This window comes from Rhinopithecus roxellana, chromosome 8 (assembly GCF_007565055.1).
Source record: "Rhinopithecus roxellana isolate Shanxi Qingling chromosome 8, ASM756505v1, whole genome shotgun sequence".
Taxonomy (NCBI): domain Eukaryota; kingdom Metazoa; phylum Chordata; class Mammalia; order Primates; family Cercopithecidae; genus Rhinopithecus; species Rhinopithecus roxellana.
The window spans coordinates 4614120-4624906 of NC_044556.1; positions in this window are offsets into that span (position 1 = coordinate 4614120).

Genomic DNA, 10787 nt, shown 5'->3' on the forward strand with positions numbered 1-10787 from the left:
CTTGAAAACTTGGATTCCGTGGGAATTTATGAAGAGGAAGGCTCTGATAACAAAGAAGTCAGCAGTGAGGAGAGGGATGAGGGTCACTGGCAACCTCACTCCCTTATGGAAAGAAAAGTGAATGCTCAACTACTGCTGCAAAGTGGGGTCAAAAGATGAGACTCTCGCTGTCAGGGAATAGACAGCTGCAGAACTCTTAGAGATTGCAAACAACAGCCTGGGAGGCCGGGTGCCATGGCTCCTGCCTGTAATCTCAACATTTTAGGAGGCAGGATCACTTGAAGCCCGAAGTTGAAGACCAGTGAAGTGAGACACTCGGATCTAAATAAATTTATTTTTTAATTAGCCAGGAGAGGTGGTGTGTACCTATAGGCTCAGCTACTCAGGAGGCTGAGGCAGGAGGATCACTCGAGCCCCAAAGTTTGGGGCTTCTGTGAACTATGATCAGGCTACTGCACTTCAGCAAGACACTGTCTCAAAACAAACGGAAATCAAAAACAAACAAACAAAAAACATAAAAAGCCCACCAAACTCCCTGGGGAAACCCCTTGGATGGTCTAATTGTAAAACACAGTAGGTGGTAATATTTCCTTATGGACTAGATCATTCTAGCCACGTAAGAGGCTTGGCCTACTGAGGATTTACCAGGCGGGATGACCTCCCTGCAGTCAATGGAAAAGTCCCCTGGTGAAACCATCCCTTTAAACTTTATCAAATTCATCAGGGAGGAAGGGAGGAGAAAAATTTAAATCAAGCGTGCAGCACCTACAGCATTAAGCATTAGGTCAGCTTGTTCCCTGACCTTCCTCATATTTGCTTCATACCTGGTGTCCTAGAATCCCATTGTTGTGGTAAACTGAGGAACGGAAAGACCAATATGGAGTACAGGAGGATTTGTTTATATTTTAGGTATGCACCGGCTCAGATGATTCATATCCAAAAAGCTGAGAATTAAACGAAGACAAAGCGGGATTTTAATAAGCTGCCTTACAGATGCAAAACAAAAGCAGTTACTCATACAGTGATAGGCCATGTAGTCTATAGCATAATTTATGACCTTGCATAGCCAGTGTCCTTATACTTGCATTGAAAGAAAAACAAGAATTGACTAAATAGAGACATTTGTAAAACATAATAATGCTTAAGAAGCCTCGGAAAAGAGTAACAGTAAAAGTATCTGTCTTTCTCTTTTTTTTTTTTCCTCCAACCTTTCTCTGAACGGGAGGGGTGTCTGGAGCCCATTCCTTTGACCTTGGCTATTTGGACAGCGTTATCTTCTGTCCTTGAAGTGAGCTGCTAGGCAGAGGAAAACCTGTGCTTTTCAACCCTTGCCTTGCCACACTCTGGGCCTTAGCTTTTACTTTTCTTGGAGTAACTAAATTCAGTACTTATTATTATTTTTAAATTTCTGCCTCACGATAGACCCTAAATGATAGTTCCTGTTAACTGCTGTATAGATAACAACATGAACGTTAGATGTTTTCCCTTTGAAATATTTCTTTTTTTTTTTTTTTTTTTTTTGAGACGGAGTCTTGCTCTGTCGCGCGGGCTGGAGTGCAGTGGCCGGATCTCAGCTCACTGCAAGCTCCGCCTCCCGGGTTTACGCCATTCTCCTGCCTCAGCCTCCCAAGTAGCTGGGACTACAGGCGCCCGCCACCTCGCCCGGCTAGCTTTTTGTATTTTTTAGTAGAGACGGGGTTTCATCGTGTTAGCCAGGATGGTCTCGATCTCCTGACCTCGTGATCCGCCCGTCTCGGCCTCCCAAAGTGCTGGGATTACAGGCTTGAGCCACCGCGCCCGGCCCCTTTGAAATATTTCTATTTCAGGGTTGGGTGCATTTGTTCATGACTGTAATCTCAGCACTTAGGGAGGCTGAGGTAGGGGGATCACTTGAGCCTGGGAGTTCAAGAACAGCCTGGGCAATATAGTGAAACTCCATCTGTCCAAAAAATTTAAAAACAGCCAGGCTGGGTGGCATGTGCCTTTATTCCCAGCTACTTGGGAGGCTGAGGCAGGAGAATCCCTTGGGACTAGGAGTTTCTGCAGTGAGCTATGATCCCACCACTGCACTCCAGCCCGGGAAACAGAGTCATACTATGTTTCTTAAAGAAAGAAAAAGGATCGGCCGGGCGCGGTGGCTCAAGCCTGTAATCCCAGCACTTTGGGAGGCCGAGACAGGCGGATCACGAGGTCAGGAGATCGAGACCATCCTGGCTAACACGGTGAAACCCCGTCTCTACTAAAAAAAAAATACAAAAAATTAGCCGGGCGTGGTGGCGGGCGCCTGTAGTCCCAGCTACTCCGGAGGCTGAGCCAGGAGAATGGCGTGAACCTGGGAGGCGGAGCTTGCAGTGAGCCGAGATCGGGCTACTGCACTCCAGCCTGGGCGACAGAGCAAGACTCCTCAAAAAAAAAAAAAAAAAAAAAAAAAGAAAGAAAGAAAAAGGAAAAAAGAAATCCAGACATTTGCTAGTCTTTGGATTATTGGAGAGCATTTATCTGACACTTAGTCCAATGTTTGAGATCAATATATAGATTTATAGAAAGGGGCACTTTGGGTTTGGGACACAGCTCTGCAGGAAGCTTTGGACACATTAACATGTTAGTATGGCAGGCACAAGCCTCAGGCACACCTTTAGAGGGTAGAGCTCTAAGTTGGGATGTTACAGCTGCTGCTGAGGGTAAAAATCGGGCCTTATGGCAACCACAGTGTGGTAAATCAGTCCCTTTAGGATTTTGGTTGTAATGATGACAAGGAGATGAAACCAGAAACTCTTGAATTGAACAAGTTCTGGTAGTAAATAATGCTTTCCAGCAGGTGGAATCCTTAAGAAAGAACCTTTCTGTGACTGTGAGAATGGGACTACCATGCCTGGCGAATTTTTTGTATTTTTGGTAGAGACGTGGTTTCACCATCTTGTCCAGGCTGGTCTGGAACTCCTGAGTTCAGGTGATCCACCCCCTCAGCCTCCCAGAGTGCTGGGATTACAGGTGTGAGCCACCGTGCCCAGCTTCCCACTAAGTCTCTTTCATTTGGCCTGGCACAGTTTCCCATTCCTTGATCCCAGCACATTGAGTGAACGAGGTGGGTAGATTGCTTGAGCCTGAAAGTTTGGCCTATGACCACCTTGGGCAACATAGTGAGACCTAGTCTGTATTTTTTTAAAAAGAGAAATACACACACACACACACACACACACACACACACACACACACACACACACATTTATATACATAAAACATGGTGAGCGTGGTGGCTCACACCTGTAATCCAAGAACTTTGGGAGGCCAGTGAGTGGATCACCTGATGTCAAGAGTTCAAGACCAGCCTGGCCAACATGGTGAAACCTTGTCTCTAACTAACAATACAAAAATTATCCGGACATGGTGGCGCACACCTGTAATCCTGATTATTCTGGAAGCTGAGGCAGTAGAATCCCTTGAACCCAGGAGGCAGAAGTTGCAGTGAGCCGAGATCACGTCATTGCGCTCCAGCGTGGGCAACAGAGCACAAACTCCATCTCAGGAAGAAAAAAAAAAAAAAAGTGAAAGTTCCCTTTTTGTCCCTAGTTATTATGGGCTATCACTACTAGCACCAGTAGTTGCCTATGAAGCACAGCTATTCTCACAATGGGTCCAAGAGGAAAAGTAGATTTGGAGACTGTGGGGAAAAGAAAGATCAGACTGTTACTGTGTCTATATAGAAAGAAGTAGACATAAGAGACTCCATTTTGTTCTGTATTTGAGATGCTGTTAATCTGTGACCCTACCCCCAACTTTGTCCTTGCAAGAGACATGCGCTGTGGTGACTCAAGGTTTAATGGATTTTGGACTGTGCAGGATGTGCCTTTGTTAAACAAGTGCCTGAAGGCAGCTTGCTGGTTAAAAGTCATCACCATTCTCTTAATCTCAAGTACCCAGGGACACATACACTGCCAAAGGTAGCAGGGACCTCTGCCTAGGAAAGCTAGGTATTGTCCAAGGTTTCTCCCCATGTGATAGTCTGAAATATGGCCTCGTGGGAAGGGAAAGACCTGATCGTCCCCCAGCCTGACACCCGTGAAGGGTCTGTGCTGAGGAGGATTAGTACAAGAGGAAAGAAGGCCTTTTGGCGGTTGTTGACAGTTGAGATAAAGAAAAGCATCTGGGCCGGGCGCGGTGGCTCAAGCCTGTAATCCCAGCACTTTGGGAGGCCGAGACGGGCGGATCACGAGGTCAGGAGATCGAGTCCATCCTGGTTAACACAGTGAAACCCCGTCTCTACTAAAAAATAAAAAAAAAATTAGCTGGGCGAGGTGGCGGGCGCCTGTAGTCCCAGCTACTTGGGAGGCTGAGGCAGGAGAATGGCATAAACCCGGGAGGCGGAGCTTGCAGTGAGCTGAGATCCGGCCACTGCACTCCAGCCTGGGCGACAGAGCGAGACTCCGTCTCAAAAAAAAAAAAGAAAAGCATCTGTCTCCTGCACGTCTCTGGGCAATGGAACATCTCGGTGTAAAACCCGATTGTATGCTCTGTTTACTGAGATAGGAGAAAACTGCCTTACGGCAAAAAGTGGGACTTGCTGGCACAATAAACTCACTCAAGTCACAGAGATCTTTATTCATATGTCTTACTGCTGATTTTCTCCCTACAATGATTCTATTATCCTGCCACTCCCTTATCTTTAAGACAGTAAAGATAATTATCAATAAATACTAGGGAACTCAGAGACCAGTGCCGGCACTTTGTCTCTGTGTCTCATTTCCTTTCTCAAGTCTCTCCTTCCACCTAACGAGAAATGCCCACAGGTGTGGAGGGGTAGGCCACCCCTTCATCTGGTGCCCAACGTGGGTGCTTTTCTCTAAGGTGAAGGTACACTGGAGCATGGTCATTGAGGACAAGTTGACGAGAGACTCCCGAGCACGTCTACAGTCAGCCTTGCGGTAAGCTTGTGCGCTCGGAAGAACCTAGGGTAACAATGGGGCAAACTAAAAGTAAATATGCCTCTTATTGAAGTTTTATTAAAATTCTCTTAAAAAGAGGGGGAGTTAAAGTCTCTACCAAAAATCTAATTATGCTATTTCAAACAGTAGAACAGTTTTGTCCATGGTTTCCGGAACAGGGAACTTTAGATTTAAAAAACTGGGAAAAAATTGGCAAAGAATTAAAACAAGCAAGTAGGAAAGGTAAAATTATCCCACTTACAGTATGGAATGATTGGGTCATTATTAAAGTAGCTTTAGAACCGTTTCAAACAGGAGAAGATAGCGTTTCAGTTTCTGATGTCCCTAAAAGCTGTGCAGTAGATTGTGAAAAAGAGGCAGGGATAGAATCCCAGAAAGGAAAGGAAAGTTCTCATTGTAAATGTGTAGCAGAGCCAGTAATGGCTCGGTCAACGCAAAATGTTGACGATAATCAATTACAGGAGGTGACATATTCTGAAACGTTAAAATTAGAAGAAAAAGTTCCAGAATTAGCAGAGCCATCAGAGTCTAAACTACGATGGCCAGCTTCTCTTACAGCAGCTCAGATGCCTGTAACTTTACAACCTCAAATGCAGGTTAAATAAGTACAAACTCCAAAAGAAGATCAAATAGAAAAAGATAGAGTCTCTGTCATGGCAATGCCAATCCAAATACAGTGTCCACAATATCAGCCGGTAGAAAATAAGACCCAGCCGCCAGTAGCCTATCAATACTGGCCGCCAGCCGAATTGCAGTATCAGCAGCCCCCAGAAAATCCGTCTGGACAGCCAGGAACATTTCCAGCGCCACAGGGCAGGGCGCCATATCCTCAGTCGCCCACCATAAGACTTAATCCTACAGCACCGCCTAGTACACAGGGTAGTGCATTACATAAAATTATTGATGAGGCAAGAAAACAAGGAGATTGTCTTAATTTAATTTAGGAGAACTAAATAATTAAACATGAGGCCAAAGTACGTAAGAAAGTGGCGGTCTTTTGTTGCAAATATGCACACACTCTCGGGCGAAGTTCTCCAGTCCTCAGGTATGAGGCCAGGGAAGTCGCGCCAGCGCTCTCGGGTGAGGTTCTCTGGTCCACAAGTAAGAGAGGCCGAAGAAGTCACAGCGGCTCCTGCTGGTGGCGGACTTTTATGCATTGGTACTGGAAGGGGGAGGGGGCAGTGGGTGGGATAAGGGCGTGATAGGGGCGTCTCCATAGGCATGGCCGGGTAAGTTTCGGTTTCCTCAGATTGAGGTCACGCAGCACCTGCTCAGTTGATCTGCATTTTCCCCGGCGCAGGCTGCATTTTCCTGCACGCGGGTAAGTTGGTGATGAAGAACCCGGAAACAACAGGTACTGCTCCATCTTGTTCACCTTCCTCCATTTTGTCCCTTCTCCCTCACCCAAACAGTCCAACCTCTTATTTATTATAAGAATTTGGGGCGCCGTTGTCTGTCTGACTGCTTCCTGCTGTTAAGGGGCGTAGTTAGGGTCTGAGGTTGGCAGTTGGGTGTAGGGATGCAGGAGCATTTGATTGAAGGTGACTCGGGTGATTCCTTGGACCCTGGCTCAGAGAAATTTTATTAGAACAGGAGCAAGACATAACATAAGACAGAGGATTAGTATGGGAATTAGGAATGGAAGCATCTGCTGTACTACAGGCAGCAGCCATACCAGCGGTCCGGGAGTTAAGGGGGCGTTAAATTGTTGAAGCTCCTTTTTGATTTTGTTTAATGTTTGGACGTTGGTGTCAACCAGGCCTGATTCATTTATGTAGTAGCAACCCCTGTTCCAAGTCCTGAGGCTATTAGGGACGATGCTAGGGAAACCCCGATAACTAAGGGAAGAAAAACGGCCCATTTTTGAATTTTATTGCTGGAAGTGGTAAGCTGTGAAGCTAGCTCGGACAATTCTGCTTCACCATATAGGGTTAAACTAGGCACTAAAGACACTGGAACACAAAGGGATTGGGTGATGGAGGTGGGGTTAAGAGTTTTAGATAAAGTTTGGTTACACCAGAAGTAGCCGCCAACAGGGGCCGTCTGGGTTCCCTTGGGAGCTTGGGTGTGATTACACCATGAAGAGTTGGAAGCACTTGAGGCAAGGATGTTGCTTGAGAGGAGCTGGTAGAGTCGGTGGTGATATTGAAAGTGGCTGGTAGAGGGACTGCCACTAAGGGAGCCTTTCCGACTACAGCGCAAAGGAAGCAGTGAGAGAGGTTTCTTACTCCGGCAGCCTGGGTTAAGTTAAGTCCCTGGCGAATAAGTGTTAGCCATGAGAATGGGTCCTCATTGTTAGGGGGGCTTCTGTATTTTTTGTTCATGAAATTTTACGGCTGAGGTTAAATTTTGTAGGGTCTGTACATCCTTAGGAAATTGTACTTGATGAACGTATATTCTCTTTACCTGGATGGTTGCAGTGGGATATGAGGAAGAAGATGATGCATATAGTCCACCTTTTACTCCCTGAGCCCACCGAGGGAGGGTCCCAGGGATCATTAATAATAAGACTATATGTTCCTGGCGAAGGGCTTTGAAACATGTTCTTATGTTGGGATTGTGCATTGAAGTCATACAAAGGATGGATTTTGCAGTAATTGTATGGACACCCTAGGTTGGTTTCTTGCCAGTAGTTCTTACAATTATATTCTGTTTGGTCATATGAGAAACATATGGTCGGGAGGCCTCCAGTGATGGAACTTAGGGAAAAGTTTAGGGAGAGGGCAGATTGACAGCCTTGGGGGGCACATTCTGCAGTGCCCTGCATGACTGAGTGTACCTGGTTGTCTGTAGACCAGGTTTCAGTTATAGAAAATTTCTATACAAAGTTAGGATTAGTAGGAGTAACTAGGGGGATTAGAGTGAACCATAATAATGGTGGCAAAAGTGTAGAGAGTAAGTTCAACATTTCTGAAATCACAAAGGGCACCCTGCCAAGCTAGGTCTTCTATAAGAGTAAAAAGTCAGGAGACCTACTGGTTGGGGGATGGGTCGGGGAGGAGGGTATCTATGGGGTTTGTGAGGGAAAAGTCAGTTAAGTTGAGATGAAGAATAGTGAGGAAATGGGAAAATTTGAGGAGGGTGTAGCTCATCTAGCTTGTTTCTATCTTGGTTATTTTTAGATGGGTGGGCGACAGTTGGGTGGACTGCTACTTAGACTGAGGGGGCTGGGCTCTCTTCAACTGGGTAAAATGGACCTAGGAACTGTGACCTAAAAGCTTGGCTGCTGTAGAAGTGGTAAGAATTACTGTGTATGGGCCCTTCGACTTAGGAGTAAGGCCTTTTGCATGTAGATCCTTGAGTAGAACCTGGTCACCTGGAGAAAGGGCCGAGGGGGGTCTGGATTTCCTTGTGTAGGTGGGGGAAGTGACTTTTTGGTGTATTCTCTAAGTAATTGTCTTAAGAGAGAGAGATAGGGCAAGTAGGGTGCCTTTGGTGTGGGAAGAATAGGAAGTTCTTGTAATGTAAGAGGGCGCCGGTAAACTAGTTCAAATGGGCTAAGGCCTGTAGGGCTTCTAGGTGTCACCTGTAGTCTGGTAAGGGCAAGGGCAAGTAGGGTTACCGACGACTGACGTGTCTCTATGGGGAGTTTGGTTAAGATGTCTCGTCCTAAGAGGGGGGTGGGACATGAGGGCATGATGAGGAAAGAGTGGGCAAAACATGCATAGTCCAGGCAACAGTTTAACATTGAGTCTAGGCAACAGTGTAACATTGAGGTCTGGCGAGGGTTAGATGGCTTACTGTCTACTTCTACTACTGAAATAGTGGAGAGTTGGCTAGGTCCACTATAGGATGGCAAAACTGAGTAGGTAGCCTCTGTAACAAGGAGAAAAGAAATTGGCTTACCTGCTACCTGTAGCGTTACCCTGGGCTCGGTGAGGGTGACCAGGTCTCCGAGTGTGGGCACCGTCAGTCGTCACCCAGGTGTAGGAGCTGGAAGGAGCCTTCCAACCCTTGAGGAGAGGCACCACGTTGAGGCACAATGCCTGCCCTGCTGGCGGGGCAATCAGACTTCCAATGTCTCTTCCTGATGGCACACTGGACATGGCCGCGCTGGGCGAGCGAGGATTTGGGCACTTACTGGCTCAATGCCCAGTTGTGCCGCACTTGAAACAAGGATTGGACGGTAGACTCCCCTTTGCCTGAGGGCACTTACTGGCCCAATGCTTGGGGTCTCCGCATTTGAAGCAAGCGCCCTTAGGAGACTTGCCCTGTGTCTTCCCTGCCGGCAGAGTGGGCAACGCTGGTTGGAGGGCAGCCACTAAGGCTTGCGCCTGAAGCACAGCCCTTCTTTTCTCCTTGTCTAGCTCTGCGGCCTCAGCTGCTGCTTCTCTGGAGTTAAAAACTTTAAAGGCCAATTTTACTAAGTCCCGTATGGAGGTTTGAGGCCCATCTTCAACCTTTTTTAGCTTTTTTCGAATATCTGAGGCTGACTGGGAGGTAAAATAGGAGGCTAGGACAGCTGCCCCGGCTGGGGAGGTGGGGTCTAGCTGGGTAAATTGGGCTAGTGCCTCTGTAAGGCGATTTAGGAAGGAAGCCGGGTTCTCATCTGGGTGCTGGATGATTTCCTTTAGTTTATCAAAATTGACCACTTTGTTAGAGGCTGCCTGCATACTGGCCAATAGACATTGAACCTGGCGGCTGCAAGAATACGCTCTCTTTCCTCTTGGTTAAGGGAGGAGGACAAAATGACCTGTAAGTCATGCCAGGTTAGATCATATGCCTGACATAGGTATTGAAACTCCTTGGAATATAGGGTGGGGTTAGCAGACAAATCGCCGAGCTGTTTTCCAATCTTGGCAAGATCTGCCAAGGAAAAAGGGACATGGACTCTAACTAGTCCTTCGACTCCGGTGACCTCTCAGAGGGGGGCCGACAAACTAACAGGGGAGGTTGAAACAGACTGACCAGTTGGGTAGGTTGAGACGAGCTGACCGGTAGGGGGGGGTTGGGGCAGGCTGACCGGTAGAGGGGATGGGGCAGGCTGACTGGTAGAGGGGGTTGGGGCTGCTACCACGGTCTTGGAGCCAGCGTGGGCGGAAATGGGAGAGGTAAGAGGAGTGGCTGAGGGAGGGGCGGTAGGAGGAGCATAGGGAGGGGGGGTTGGTAGGTCGGGAGGGAGGTGCCCCGCTGTCGGCCCCATCTGAGATGGAAGTAGAATCTTCCTCTGCTTGTGGTGTGGGGGCCAAGGGCTGGGTTTTAGCTAACAAGACCTGGGCCATTGAACACTGGGCACACAGGTCTGGGTGAGAGCACAAGTCCTAAAAGCCTTGGACATAGATGATCTCTGACCACTTTCTGAGCCTTTGGCAGAAATTAGAGAGATCTAATTAAAATATTATGGTCTAACGTGCCTTCAGGCGGCCATTGGGACTGGTTGTCTAATTTATTTATTTATTTATTTATTTATTTATTTATTTATTTATTTTTTGAGATGGAGTCTCGCTCTGTCGCCCAGGCTGGAGTGCAGTGGCCGGATCTCAGCTCACTGCAAGCTCCGCCTCCCGGGTTTACGCCATTCTCCTGCCTCAGCCTCCCACGTAGCTGGGACTACAGGCGCCCGCCACATCGCCCGGCTAGTTTTTTGTATTTTTTAGTAGAGACAGGGTTTCACCGTGTTAGCCAGGATGGACTCGATCTCCTGACCTCGTGATCTGCCCATCTCGGCCTCCCAAAGTGCTGGGATTACAGGCTTGAGCCACTGCGCCCGGCAGTTGTCTAATTTATATTGTGGCCACACCACAGTGGAGAGGAAAATAAGTCGTTTCTGTTTAAGATCTTGTTCTAATTGTAAAGTTTTGAGATTGGCCAGGAGACACCCTAAAGGGGTGTCTCTTGGTATTT